General features: G+C 38.9%; 2 long non-coding RNA genes across 3 annotated transcripts in view; one reads left to right on the forward strand and one right to left on the reverse strand.

Moving 5' to 3' along the window:
• LOC140504789 (uncharacterized) overlaps window positions 1–16,017 on the forward strand; it is a 69,054-nt gene that overhangs the window by 3,177 nt on the left and 49,860 nt on the right. The gene's annotated exons all lie outside the window — the stretch shown is intronic.
• Window positions 1,087–7,809, reverse strand: LOC140504788 (uncharacterized). The gene is made up of 2 exons (XR_011967243.1): window positions 6,822–7,809; window positions 1,087–6,422 (listed from the first exon to the last, which is right to left on the reverse strand). It is a non-coding gene; the product is annotated as an uncharacterized lncRNA (long non-coding RNA).

Below are 16,017 nucleotides of genomic sequence, written 5' to 3' on the forward strand. Positions count from 1 at the left end.
CCTAGACATCATTTGGACATGCCCAGATCTTTGATATTCTGTCTCTCCCATTACAATGGGAATTCTTTGAGGGCAGGAAACATTGGCCTTTTGTGTGTGTATATCCTCAGCTCTTAGCAGACTGCCTAGCAGTGAGTCAACAACATTTAAGTAGTGCTTGTTCATGGAATCACTGGCTACGGTTTAATTTTTTAAGTGTATATGAGATTGAACATGATTGTAAAACACAAAATCTGCTCTCCTTTGGATTTCATTTCCTATGATGCTATGTCTCCTTGCACTCTGACAGTGGTCTGTATTAGTTGACTGAACAGTAACTGCTGCTAGAGGAGCAATTCGAGGAAAGAGAAAACTAAGAAAAGGAACTGAAAGTTGGCTTTCTTTATGAATAATAGAGGGAGGCAGGGAAACTCAGTGAGTATCTGTGTTTACCTAATTTGGTTTGTTTTTCCCTCTGTGATTGTGCTTGCATATTCATACCTCTGTGACCCATAAGCCAAACCCTACCTCCATGTCCTTCACTTACTGATGTTCCCACAAGCCTCCAGATCAACTTACTTACCCAAAGGAGAGGGGACAGGAAAGGCAGAAGAGAGGACACTGTTAAAGGCCTCAACCTTCCAACTCAGACCCAGTCATCCTATTCCTTTTTCTTTAATTTCCCCACATGAGTCAGAGGGGCAAAGCCTAAAATGAAATGACTTTCTGTTCAACATATTACTTCTACTACTCTACTTCAGCTTGGCCTAGGTCGAGTGAGACCCTGGAGAAGATATTTCATTCCACAGGAAGCACATCTCGGGTCAGCAATCCTGGATCCTGAGTAGAGGCAGAAAAACACAGAGGCCAGAGCAGAGAATAAGTTGGAGAGAGGGAGGAAGAGAAGAAAGAAAGAGAAAAGCAGAAAAAAAGGATGGAAGAGAAGAGATACAAACAGAGAAAGAATAAAGGAAAAGAGAGAGGAAGGACTTTGCCATTAGTGCAAAGGAATTGATGAGTGTTGGAAGTGGGGGAGGAATTCAGGGAACCCCGCAAAGCCTAGAGTACAGGTAAAGGTTGTCTGGAATGAATTCACGGACTACAGAATTCTTGAAGTCAAAATTGTAAAGATTTATTTTTATATATTTCAACAGGCAAGAGTTATTAGGGATCTGTGATTTTAAAGAGGAATAGGTAAAGTTTATATAGGATATTCTGTAGTAAAACATGTGCCAAATGTATTGAAGAGGTTACTCAGGGCAGGATTGGGGACTGGTTAGTTCTTAAAGGAACATGATCTTTTAGAATCTACTGCACAAGCATTTTACCTAGAGTTTGCTGGGAAATAGCTCAAGGCAGGGTCTACATGGAGGTATGGTTTTAAGCCTGAAACTTCACTGTCAAATAAACAGGGCTGACTGAGAAACACCCAGGTTGCTTTCTATCAATTTCTTGTTAGACAAGATAAACATAAGGGAGTATATCTATATCCAAGTCTGGGATACATATGATAGGTCATTGAGTAGTAAATATCTTTAAAACCCAATACACAGCCAGTTCAGCCAATACACAGCTGGTTCAAACTAATAAATTCTATAGATACAGCTGGCCACTCTATCAAGAAGAGAGAAAAATATTTTGCTAGGGCAGACTGTCTTTGGGCTGGAGAGAAGCTATCTGGGAAAGTGTTTTGAGGCTAAGGAGAAATGTGATTTTAGGGTCCAAACACAGGCACCCAAGTACCTCATCAGAACTAGAATGACATAGCTCACAAGTCCGCACTCGTATGCTCCCTGTTAACAATCAGTCAGACAAAAGTACTCACATATACAAAAATATTTATAGCAGTTTTCTTTGTGGTGGCCACCACAAAAAACTGGAAACTGAGAGGATGCCCATCAATTAGGGAATGGCTGAACAAGTTATGGTACATGAAAGTAATGGAAAATAATTGTGCTATAAGCAATGATGAACAGGTGGACTTCAGAAAAACCTGGAAAGATTTCTATGAACTGATGCTGAATGAAGGGGACAGAACCAGGAGTACATTGTAAACAGTAACAGCCATAGTCGGCAATGACCTATTTTTGATACACTTAACCCATCTCAACAATACAAGAACCTAAAACAATTCCAGATGAGTCATGATGGAAAATGTCATCCACATCCAGAGAAACAACTATGGAATCTGAATATAGAGCAAACAAACTATTTGCTTTTTGTTTGTATTGTTTTTTCTTTCTCATGCTTTCTCCCATTCATTGTAATTCTTCTATACAACATGATTAATGTGAAAATGTGCTTAATAAGAATGTATATGTAGAGCCTATATTGGATTGCAGGACACCTTGGGGAGGGAGGGGGAGAAAATTTAAAACTTACAAAAGTGAATGCTGTAAACTAAAAACAAATTAATTAATTTTTAAAAATAATACCTAAAAAATAAAATTAAAAAGTCAGACATAATTAGCTTTTTAAAAGTTATTTGGTAAGCAAATATAATAGGAAAAGTTGGTGTAAAGATATAAAACAGCAAAAGAAGCTATGTGCTACAAGTGGATGGAGTAATATACCTGAAGTCAGGAGGATCTCTCTTCTAATCCAATCTAAGATATTTACTAGATGTGTGACCTTAGGCAAGTCACTTAAGTTCTGTTTGTCTCAGATTTTTTTATCTGTAAAATGGGGATAATAATTGTACCTACCTCCTGGAGTTAACCTAAACAGAGAAAAATACTGGAACAAGAGTTAGGACAGCTACAAGGAGAATCTGGAGGAAAAGGTCCTGGACCAGCAGGGAGCTAAACTAGGTTGCTAAGAATGATGGGCCTCTGATGAAAATGTGCCTAACTTCTGCCATAGCAAGACACTATTTCTCCTAGTCTATCTCAGAGAAAGTCTGAGAAAGTCAGAGACTATCAGAGACAAAGATAATGTTCCTATCTTCCTCAGTCTCTTTCTTTTCCTTCACCCTCATTCTGAATCCCCTCCATTCCTCTCATCCATGAACACTTCTATTGTTTTTTAATTCCCTAATAAGGACTTTACAAAAGTGTACAAAAAAATGACATGAGAGGTCACACTTCATGCAGAAGGTTGTAATTCAGATGATACCCCACTGGGATATCCCAGGGATCTGACTTTAGCCCTGTGCTCCTCAACATTTTGGCAGTGATTTGTTAGATACAACTTTCTCAGAAATGAAGGTGACCCAAAACTGGGAAGGATATAACACAGTGGATGACAGGGAAATCAAAAACAGAGGTCAACAGACTAAGGTGACAAACGGATAGCACTGCTTGGCACTATCATGATGTTATTAAATAACAAAGACCAACATCTAGGAGGCCCTTTTTAACCCTGGAGATTCTTAAGCATCCTGCCAAACAAATGCTGGATAGCTGCCATGTTTTCTAAGATTCTCAGAGAATGCATAAACTTCTTTCCCCCAGATCCAACTCCCTGTGTGTGGCCACACCGACATGATACCTAAGAGGGAGGAGGGGAGAAATGTTTAGCATGGATTGACCCAATCAGAATCAGCTCCAAATCCCATGGCATCTGAAAATCCATTGGTTCTTTTCACTGAGACCTATTCACATGACCCTGGTGTGACTTAATGGAGCCCATGAAGAAATGAATAGTTTTACTTTGATATACTTTACTCAGTATTGAATCAATGAAGGCAACTTTGAGAAAACCTATAAGGAAACTTGTACTATGGATATCACCTCTCTAATACCCAGAGGACCACAGACAATACACAGGCTGTTTGAAATCCAGGATTTTCATGAAAAGAATGATTTGGTTTGCTTAGTCTCCTACAATTTTCTCCAAACAAGCAAAGGAATGCAGACAATACAGTACCATCTATAAATTATGTTAACTCGTGATTCCTGTGGAATGGGTTTCTAGATGAAGATCCAGGAACTCTGGTCTAGGTCTCAATTTCTTCTCATGGCATGGGGCAAGGTTACAGGATCTAGTGTTTTAACTGTTGAGTATCTTCCTCATGACATAGATGTTCAAGTGCTTCTTTCGATCCAGCTTATCCCTTTTGGAAGGGTAGGTGAATTCAAGAGCAGAACCCAGAAAGGTGAGCTGTGTCACAGAACACAATCCTATACCAGTATTTCCCTGTCCATGAGACATTCACAGTTTAGAAGGTATCCAGAAGAGGTTGAAAAAGACCAGAAGACTGGAAACGCTAAAAGAGGAGCAATGATTAAAAGAACTAGAAAAGAAAGTAGGGATCGAAGCCTAGAGAAGAAAAGGCTAAGGGGATATGGATATGAAAGTGGTCTTTAAGCGTTTGCAGGGCTAAGATGTGCAAGAAGGATTAGACAGAATTATGATCCAAGGATAGGAGTAGAAGAGAAATAGATTTAAGATAAAGAAAAGAAACAGAGGTAGTGTGAAGAACAATTCTCTAATATCAAAGTCTCGAGGTGAACCAGAATTATGTGCCCGGACATCAGCAGGTTATAGCTGGCCATTTAGGGCCTTCTGAGTGAGGGCAAATAGGAAACTCTACCTAAGTGTAAGGAAGTGGAATGGTGAACTTAAAAGCATCATTTCATAGAGAGAGGAGTAGATATGAGTGAGGTAATTCTCTCCATTTCTCCTTGCAACTTAGGCAGTAGGTCAATGGAAGTGTTTCCCTAGAAAATCATCTAGCCTTCACTCCTAAATTTCTAGGCAGGGATGCTCACTACCCTTTGAGGAAGCCTATTCACCTTTCCATCAGTCAGAATTGTCAGCAAGTCTCTATTTACAACAACCCCAATCTAGGCTCTTAGCAACTTCCATGAACTGCTTAGCCCCTAGTTCTTGCCTCTTGGACAAAACAGAATATATCTTATCTTTCTCCCATGGTAGAGAAATTCTAACATATGAAAATTTCCTACCTCTACCCCAAGACCATAAATATCCTGATTTCCTTCAACCAGTCTTTTTATGTCATGATCTCAAGATATCCACATCTTGATCTCCTTTTTCTGTGTGCACTACAATCTGTCAATGTCCATTTCCCAACTGGTTGCACTCCTTTGGACTTCATCATGTTCCCCACAAACCAAGATCATATCAGTCCTGGAACTCACACCTCCTTATTCCTCCCTTATCCCAGGGCCCCCTCCCTCCTTCTTTATGGAGAGGCTGAGAATGCAGAATGAAAAGCTCCTCTCAGAAACTCCATTTATGGAGGGTTCCCAGGACAGTCATCAATTCATTTCTCACGTTTCCTGCCTGCCTGCTCTCTTCTAGACTTCATCATTCCTCCAGCACAGGGCACCCCACCCCCATTTTATTCAGTTTCTTGTTATTTCTGCCTTCCCCTATTTGTTCCTTAATTCCTTGGCAAAAATGGTGTTAACTTCTCCCAATTTAAACCACTACTGGAAAGGTTTACTAGGGAAACATTTGGGGTCATTGTCCACATGACTATTAAAGATCATTACTACATATTATTATTACAGAGAAGCTCAGGCACAGATTAAGAAATTATATGACAACCTCTGTAACCTCCTGGGAGAAGTAAGACTATGGATGCATTTCTAATCATCTGTAAAGTAAACAAACTGGTACCAGTTGATTACAAAATGCAATCTCTCTAGGGCTGCTTCAGTTTATCAAGCTTCTCTTTGGTGCTTCCAAGACACAGTAAGATAAAGCTACAACTGCAAATCTCCATGTCAACGATGAAGCAAACCCAGACCTTGGTTGTTGGATGGTGCCATTCTCTGTGACAGGGACAATTTCCCATGGATCAGGGACCCGTTGGTGTTTGTGAAGACACACCCAATGTCCATTAAGTCCAATAGCTTTAAGGTGCCACAAAGCCTGCCCTACCTCACCATGTAGCTTACTAACAGCATCAAGCCTTTTCCCATCCCCCGGGGAGGAGTGGACTGGGGAGGAAATACAAGCAGGATCATGGAAAGCAAGCAAAGCAAAAACATCAAGAAGAGCTATGAATGACAGGTTTCACGTGGGAGCAATGGATCCCATAATCCTTTTTAAATAATCTTGATTGCAGTCTGTGTAGTTAGTAGTATGTGCAATGAGCCTTCCCAAATAGGCTAAGTTCTCTTGGTCCGCTGGAAGGTCTTCATGTAGACTTTGTCTCCAGGATGAAAGTCATGTATTGAAAAGTCCAAAGGCCCAGTCTGTACTGCAGCTCCTACATTATGAAGGTCCCTCAGGGTATTTTCTAGTTCCTGAATAGAAGCAGTAAAAGAAATATCTCCTCCTGGTAAATATGTACATATATATGTATAAATATACATAAATATATACACACATATGTATATATATACATACACACACACACACACACACACACACATATATATATATATGTATATCAGGAAGTAAGGACTCACTTTTATAGGAGGGTAGGCAGAAAGCATTTCCAAAGGAGAGAGGTGTAATCCCCTCATGGTCTGTAACAAAGACAGAACAAAGCAAGGAAAGTACATCAGGTCACTTAAGGTGTATTTCATACACAGTTTATCACTCAGGGCCCTAAGGTCCTTTTGTTCATAAGTTCAACCACACCTGAACTCTGAGAGTGATAACGATTATAAAACCTAGGAGTTGCACTGAAAAAAGAATAAATTTGGAATATCACTGTGGTCAAGGAAATGAGACCCTGTGTCTGAGTCAATGCAAGCAGGAAGGTTAAAGCAGCACCAGTTTCTTTAAGAATATTTTTAGCAACAAAACCCATAATGCCTTGGACCCAGAAAAGACCTCAACCCAAGTAGGGAGCTGATCAGAGATAATGAAGCAGAACCTAGGGTGGCCTTGATTCCTCAGAGAGCCGATAACAGGTGAAATACCTTCTAAGCTTCCCTTGACAAAGGACAATGAGCAATGGATGGCAGGGTGGTGCCAGGAAGAGCAGAACGTGACAGTCGAACATCTGAAGATGAAGCAGCAGCTGGACACGTTGGGATCGAACGCTGCCCTCCCTTAAACCTGGGCTTACTCTCACATAAAAGCATGAAGACTCCGTGGAAAGAAGGGCCACTCAGAGGAAGAACACCCGCGGGACTCAAAGGTGGGGAACACACGTGGTTAGGACACACCGAGTGCATGCGTGGGGGGCCCACTCGTGCCTCTGATGCTGCAGAACCAGCAAGTTCTTCTGCGATTCCTGCTGCTCCTACAGAAGTTTTCTGGGGTGCAGTCCGTCAGGTGTTCCCCGCCCCCATATTCTGGGTCCATCTCTTCGTTTCCCAGGACAGCTCCTTTCCTGGAGAAATTATTACCTTACGCCTACACATGGTCGTCTCCCCCCGAGTATCGATGGACGCCACAAGCGAGAGGGAATCTTTTCTGACGTCAACGCAAGCTTTCTCTGATCTGTTTAGGGACCATCCTCAGAGACACTCTCAGCTGCTTGGTCAGTGCTCAAACAACGTCACGTACCTGCTTCAAAGTGCGCCTGCGCACCGACCCAATCTGAACTACATTTCCCAGAACTCCTCAGGACCCCAATGCACTTGATCTGAATTCGATCAAGCGCCACCAGGGGACAGCTGGGAACCACAGTAAAGAGAGGACTGGGCCCAAAGCCAGAAGCACTCGTTCTTCAAATAGGGTCTCCCAAGTTTACCAGCAGTGTGACCGTAAGCTAGTCACTTTAAACTGCGTGCCTCAGTTTCCTCATCTGTAAAGTGAGCTGGAGAAATTAATGGCGAACCACTCCTGTATCTTAAATGAAGACTTGGAGACAACTGGAAAAACCAAACCGCAGCAACAACGCTGTTAGAACACGGATGAAAGCTCGAATTTGTCGGGGTTTGGGGGAAGAAACTGTTCTAGCCCGAGGAATTCTGGGAGATGGGCGGACCATCTCTGAGAAGTACTATGGAGTGTGGGGGGAGAGGGGGACCCCCAGCGGTCAGCTGGAGCAACTGCAGGGCAGGTTTCCTAGGATGTGAATGGGAACTGGAAGCGCTTTGGTTCAGTTTCGGATGAGGAAATAGAGGACTGGAGTCCAGGTGCCCTGGCCAAGAGGGCTGGGAACACGTGTGCAGGGAAAGGAAACCAATCTCTGTCTGTGTCTCTCTGTCTCTGTCTCTGTCTCTCTCACTGTCCCTCTCTGTCTCTTTCTCTCTCTCTGTCTCTCCGTCTCTGTCTCTCTGTCTCTCTCTCTCCCCCACTCTCCATCTATAAGGATGGATGGATGTTTGTCTGTATACATGTATGCACATACACATACATATATGTCTGTATATAAGTGTATGTAGAATGCATGTATACACACATATATATACATGTATAGATAGACATAAACACAGATATATACATACATATGCACACACATGTATATAAATAGATATGCATACATGATATATACCAAAAGGCAATACAAAAGTCTGAGGGACATGTATTCAGCATTCAAGAGAGTAAACATTTCTATTACACATATGGAAAATAAAAAGCAGGAATTCCTCATGAAGTTTAAGATGGCTTCCTGAGGTGGAATCTCCATCACAGCATTTGCTGACTTCTTTTGGAGAAAACTAACTCCTGTCCTCCCTACAGCCATCTGAAAGAGGACAGTTCTTGACCTGGCCTGCAAATTAAGGACTTATTGCCCAGCCTGCTTTGGCAATGGAGACAACTTGGAGATGAACAATCTGGTATGGTTAAAGAGAATTACAGGCTGCATATTCCATCCAAAAAAAATTTTTTTAAAGAATTACACTGAGATAGCAAATTGACTAATGTAACAAAAAGGGGGGGGGAATGATAAATGCTGGAGAGGATGTAGGAAAATTGGTACTCTAATGCATTATTGGTGAAGTTGTGGACCAATCCAACCATTCTGGAGAACAATTTGGAACTGTGCATAAAGGGCAACCAAATTGTGCATACCCTTTGATCAAGCAATACCACTGCTAGACCTGTATTCCAAAGAGATAAAATGGCTGGATGAGGGTAGTTCAAAGAATCCACACGAACAAAAATATTTTTAACAGCTCTTTTTCTGGTTGCAAAAAATTAGAAATTGAGGGGATGCTCATCAGTTGGGGAATGGCTGAACAATCTACAGCACATGAATGGAGTGGAATGCTACTGTGCAATAAGTAATGATAGGCAGATTTTGTTAAATGCTGTAAAGACTTGTATGAACTAAGAAAAAGGGAAATGGGCAGAACAAGGACAACATTGTACACAGTAACAGTGACATTGTGTGATGATCATCTATGAATGAATTAGCTCTGCTCAGCAATACAGTGATCTAAAACAATTACAAAAGACTCATGATGGAAAATGCTATACACGTACAGAGAAAGAACCAATGGATTCTCGATACAGATCAAAGATTCTTTTCCCTTTCTTTTTTCGTGGGATTTTTCCCCTTTTTGCCTTTCAATATGCTGTAAATATGATTGGCATGAGCACAAACAGTAAACTATCAAATTGCTTGTCATTTTAGAAAGAGAGGAGGGATAAGACAGGGAGAAAAGTGTGCAACACAAAATTTTGTAAAAAATGAATGCAAAAAATTGTCTTTATATATAATTGGAAACATTCCAATAAATACATATCAAAGAATATTGTTGAAATAGAGTAAATGCGAAAATGAGGAAATTTTTAAACAAAAGTTTACATTTTTTCAAGAACATCATTCTCCCTACTATTCATGAAAGGACCACAATGGCTAAGGATCAAAACAAATCTGTGTCTGTATGATTGAAAAAACTGTGTGACTGAAAAAACTCTACCAAAAAACAACTCTGCATTGAGCAATGGCTGGACATATTGTGTAGTCACCTGGGAAATCATCTGACCCTTCCAAAAAGAAAGTTGAGAACCCATAAACACCAGGAAACAACAGCCATCAAATTCCTCTCAGAAACCATGAATGAAAACCTGGATACCTAAATCTAGAAGAAAGATTGTAGAGCATTGCCTTTAACCAACTAGCATCAGGTAGCTTTTACAACTTGATCTGCACTTGGCAGATACTTTAAGAACACAAGTACAAACATTTCTCCCCAACAACTGGAGAATATACTATGCCACGTTGTTACATGAGGAAAGTGGGATCAGTCTATTATCTCTTTCTCTGAAAATAGGTAGAATGCTTCATCATGAATCCTCTGGAATTGTGATTATTTACTATGTTGATCAGAGTTCCTAAGTATTTCAAAGTTGTTTGTCTTTAAAATACCGTTTTAAATTATATAACTTGAGACTGCTCTCTTAACTTTGTATCATCTTATATATGCCTTCTCAGCTTTCTCTTAAACCAGTCCCCTCATCATTTCTGACAACACAATAGTAATCTATCATATTCATAAGCCATAAGATGATCAGGAATTCCCAGATTGATGGGTACCTCCTCAGTTTCAAATCTTTACCACCATAAAAAAGAGCTGCTACTGATATTTTCTATATATGTGTCCTTTTCCTTTTTCTTGGATTTCTCTGAGCAACAGATTTAGGAGCAGTATTGCTGAGTCAAAGACTATTTACATTTTTAAAAGTTTTTGGATTCATTTCCAATTGCTTTCCAGTGTAGCTGAACTAGTTCACATTGTCTCCAGCATTAAATTAATGGTGCTATTTTTTCCAACAGCCTTTCCAGCATTTCTCACTTTCTTTTTTTGAAAGTTTCCACTTTGATAAGTGTAACAGCAAACACCCCAGCATACACAGGAAGGCCCGCTGCAAAGGTTCTTAGATCTGTTTTTCTAAGGAAAGGAAACTTAAAAGGGGTAAATAATCTTACTTTAACCAAGCACATTTATCATTCCCCAATTTAGGGGGAAAAGTCAGCCCCCCGAATTTCAGAGAAAATACAAACAGAAAGGACAAGCAGAAATTACAACCAGAAATACCAGCAGATAGGGCTTCCAATTGTCAGACCATAAACAATACCTACATCGTTACCAGAAAGAGAAGCTCCAACATCTGGGTTTTCACAGGGGGAAATGGGGAGAGTTCCATAGTGGCTACCCAGAGTCTCCTGTGGCCTACTTACACAAACACTCTTCCAATGATTTGAGCCCCAAAGGAAAACCTCACCCCAGAGTGTAAATATAAATTTCAAAGATGGAGTATATGACCCTCTTGACCCAGTGCCTCATTAACAACTAACAAAGGTGTGGGCCTTCATACAAAACAAGTGTCCTCTAATCAAGCTTCCCTTAATAGCCCCATCTGAGGCCTATTAATGGGCAGGGAAGATTTTTAATTCCCTTTACAATAAGTTTGAGGTCATACCTCAGAGTTGTTTTAATGTACTTTTATCCAATTAACTAAGATTTAAAGCATTTTCCACATGGCAATTGATAGGGTGGATTTCTTTCTCTAAAAAGTGTCAATTCTTAACCTTTCACCATTTATCAATCAGGAAATGACTCATATTCTTATAAATTTAAATACATTCCCCATAGATTACACAAATGAGAACTTTATAAGAAAAACGTGCTATAAACATTTTTTCCTAATTTCATGTTTCTCTTTTAATTCTAACTGATTTTGTTTGTCTGCGCACAAATTTTTTTTTGAATTTCATATAATCAAAATCATCTATTTCACCTTTAATGAACCTCCTTATCTCTTGTCCGGTTGTGAATTTTCCACGTAGCCAAAGATCTAGAAAATATTTTCTCTAGTGTCTTCTAATTTGTTTATGACTATGTTAACACCTGAATGTGATTATGTTTTCTACCTAAATCATGTCCTCATTTGGAGATTGTCTTAGTATACAGTGTGACATTTTGATCTGTACTTCTTTTTTTGCCAGACTGTTTTCCAGTTTTCCAAATAGTTTTTGTTCAATAGTGAGTACTTTTCCAAATAGCTGAGTCTATTATTAATGCATTTTTGCTTAATTTGAAGATCTTTCCCATCCATGAAAAGACCCATGTGACCTGCTTAAATCTCATGGAAGCCTAAGTCACATGTGGTGGGAGGAGCTTGCTGAAGGGGTGGAACAGCAAGGATGAAGCAGAACTGGGAAGAAGTTGGTGAGAGTGATTAGAGCAGAGGAGAGAGGACACAGGCACAGCTAGTCTTGTGAGTGTTTGCTTGTGGCAAAGCCCTGGTAGAGGTGGGGAAAGCCTAGGAATGGCTTTGTCCCCAGCAGTGCTAACGTGTATTGACTTCTTTGTTACTAGGATGGGTTTAGCTTTCTGGTGCTGGGATTCAGCTTTCTGGTGTCAGAATAAATGTTTTTCTTCTGCCTTTTATATGGAGAGTCTGTGATACACTTTGCCATTCAGAATTATGCTGGCATATTCATAATCGCCATCAGTGCTGTGAATATTGCCTTGGTGATACACTGAGATCTTTGGGCTTATCAAAAACTAGGTTATAGTCTGCTCATTTGCTTCTGTCCATTGAGTATCTAATGTGTTCCACTGATACACCACTCTATTTCTGATCCTGTACCAAATAATTTTGATGATTATTGCTTTCTAGTATAATTTGAGATCTGGTATTCTAGGTCCCATTTGTTCCTGTTTTTAAAAGTTAGTTCCCCTGACACACCTGACCTTTACTTCCTCCACATGAATCATTTTTCTCCTAGCTGTAAGAGGTAATCCCTTGGTGGTTTGATTGGTATGACAGGTTCTAGTATTATTAATTAAGGCAACAGTACTACTTACATTTTTTTTTTTTTTTTGCTTTCGATGTTGTCCATCTGTCCTAAATTTCCTGAATGCAATCAGTAACGTGTTCCCTTTAGGGCCCTGGAGAGAAGCCAGTTACATCTCTTATTCAGGGTTTGGAATATTTTCCTATAATTCTTTTTCAAGCCCTACTTATGGCATTCTTCCTGCCACTCTCACTGTTAACCTTGAGTGAGAAGTATGCCAGTTACTTTTAAGCAGCTTACATTTATTACCTCTGTTGATAAATGGTCAAAAGAGATGAAGAAATGCTTTTGAGACAAAGTAATTAAAGCTATCTGTACTCATATAAAAAAATTCCCTAAATCGCTACTAATGAGAGTAATGCAAATTAAAACAACTTGGAGATACTACCTAACACCTGTCACGTTGGCTAATATGACAGAAAAGGAAAATGACAAATGTTGGAGGGGATGTTGGAAAATTAAAACACTGATGTTCTACTGATGAAGCAGTATACTGATTCAACCGTTCTGGAGAGCAATTTGAAATTGTGCCAAAAGAGGTATAAAGCCATGTATACCCTTTGATGAAGCAATACTACTACTAGGTCTGTATCCCAAAGAGGTAAAAAAAAAAAAATTAAGGATGTAATACCTCAGAGGTGTTTTGATTTGCATCTCTCTAAATCAATAGTTATTTAGAGAATCTTATCATATGACTATAGATAGCTTTAATTTCTTCCTCTGAAAACTGCCTGTTCATATCTTTTGATCATTTAACAATTAGGAAATGACTTGTATTCTTATAACTTTAACTCAGTTCTCTATGTGTTTTAGAAATGAGGCCTTTGTCACAGTCACTAATTGCAAAACATCTTTCCCAGTTTTCTGCTTCCCTCCTAATCTTGGTTGCATTGGGTTTGTTTGTGCAAAAATTTTTTAATTTAGTGTAATAAAAATTATCCATTTTGCACTTCATAATGTTCTCTATCTTTTGTTTGGCCATAACTTTCTCCATTCTCCATAAATCTGACAAATACACCATTTCTTGGTCCCCTAAATTATTTATAGTATCAGTCTTTTTATCTAGGTCATATATCCATTTGGACCTTATTCTTGTGTACACATTGGCTAATATAACAAAATAGCGTGATGATAAATGTTGGAGAAGATGTGGGAGAATTGGAACACTAATTCATTGTTGGTGGAGCTGAGCTAATCCAACCATTCTGGAGAGCAATTTGGAACTATTCCCAAAAGGCTACAAAAATCTGCATAGCCTTTGACCTAGCAATATCACTTCTAAGACTGTATCCCAAAGAGATCATAAAATTGAGAAAGGGTCCCACACGTACAAAAATATTTACTGCAGCTCTTTTTGGGTTGATCAAGAACTGGAAATCGAGGGGATGTCCATCAACTGGGGAATGGCTGAACAAGTTGTGGTATATAAATGTAATGGAATGCTATTATGCTATAAGAAATGATAAACAGGAAGACTTCAGAGTGGCTTGAAAGGACCTATATGAACTGATGCTGAGTAAAAGGAGCAGAACTACAAGAACATTGTACACAGTAACAACCACAGGGTGCGAGGAATTTTTCTGGTAGACTTAGCCCTCCATAGCAATGCAAGGATGTAAAACATTCCCAGTGGACTCTTGAGGCAAAATGCCATCCACCTCCAGAGAAAGAACTGTGGAACTGGAACACAGAATGAAGCAGAATATTTTATCTTGTGTTATTTTGTTTCAGTTTGATTTTTCTCCTGGTTTCTCCCATTCATTTTAATTCTTCTATGCAACATGGCTAATGTGAAAATGTGTTCAATAATAATGTATTTGTAGAACTCGCCTCCTGCAAAAAAAGGAAAAGATCCTACGCGTACAAAAATATTTACAACAGCTGTTTTAGTGGTGGCAAAATATTGGTAATTGAGAGGATATCTATCAATTTGGGAATGAATGACTGAATAAGTTCCTGTATATAATTGTAATAGATACTATTGTGCTCTAAGAAATGATGAGCAGGATGCTCTCAGAAAAGCATGCAAAGACTCACAAGAACTGATGCAAAGTGAAATGAGCAGAACCAGGAGAACATTGTACACAGTAACAACAATAGTGTTTGATGATCTACTGTGAATAACTTAGTTATTCTCAGTAATACAATGATCCACAACAATTCAGTAGAATTTATGATTAAAGGTCCTATCCATCTGCAAAGAAAGAACTGGAAGAACCTCAGTGCAGATCAAAGAATTTTTTTTATTTTTATTGAGGTTTTTTTGTCTATTTTTTCCTTCACATAATGCCTCACATGGAAAATATATTTTGCATAACTGTGTATTTATAACCACATCACTTGCCTTCTCAATCTGCAGGGGAAGGGAAAGACAGAAAGAACTTGGACCTTAAAATTTTGGGGGGAAGTATGCTAGAATTGTTTTTACACATAATTGAAGAAAAAATATTAAAGAAAATTTGAAAAAGCACAAGTTTACTTCCAGGTATGGTATGATGGATGGCTGCATAGTTGTGTATCACTGCTACCGCACTGTTAGATAAAACAAATTCTTTGGGAAACTCATACCTTACTATGCAGCTTCTGACAAATCTTGACATGTATTTGAACATCTAGTCTGGTGCATCACTGTCTTTGTATACTTGATATGGTTTATACTAACCCTTTACTTTCTCACAGTCATAGCCATCTCCAATCTCCATCTGAACTTGGCAGTAACAAATCAAAAGAGGCAAAGAACCAAGATGCATATTCACTGTTCAAATACTGATCTCACATCAAGAGGACCTGAGACCTCTATACTTGTAGCATTGTCCCTCTCAGTGAGATACAGGCAGGTATCAGCATGAGCCATTGTAACTAGTGTCTTTGGAGCATACCCCAGATCAAGTTATAGACCTAATCAATGGTCTATATTCTCATCACAAGGTTAGCACAATGGAATCAACAGCTAAATACTTACACACGTTTCAGACCTGGAAGCAAGGCATTTCCATTATGTATTATCATACATTTCCAAAAGCAAGTAGTAGTTGTATGGCTTTTTATTTCTTTATTGTTACTTTTTTGCTTTAATTTGGTACACTCATAGTCCTTTTTTCATTTTCATATTTTGATTATAATACCACTGTCAAGTGTTCTTTTGAAAATTTAATTATTAAACTGTTTGGTAAGTAAAAATAGAAAATAGTTGTATTTATTCATTTTTCTTTATCATTATATAATATCTTCATTTCCCTTCAATTTTTTTTTCAAATTTGAATTCTATTTTGTCAGGTAACATTAGAGTCCCTCTTACTTTTGTACACTTACTTTTCAATGCTACATTTTTAAAAATTTATTTATTTTTAGTTATCAACATTCACTTCCATAAGGTTTTAAGTCCCAAATTTTCTCCCTGTCTCTCACCT

The sequence above is a fragment of the Notamacropus eugenii genome, chromosome 5 (genome assembly GCF_028372415.1).
Source record: "Notamacropus eugenii isolate mMacEug1 chromosome 5, mMacEug1.pri_v2, whole genome shotgun sequence".
In the NCBI taxonomy this organism is placed as follows: domain Eukaryota; kingdom Metazoa; phylum Chordata; class Mammalia; order Diprotodontia; family Macropodidae; genus Notamacropus; species Notamacropus eugenii.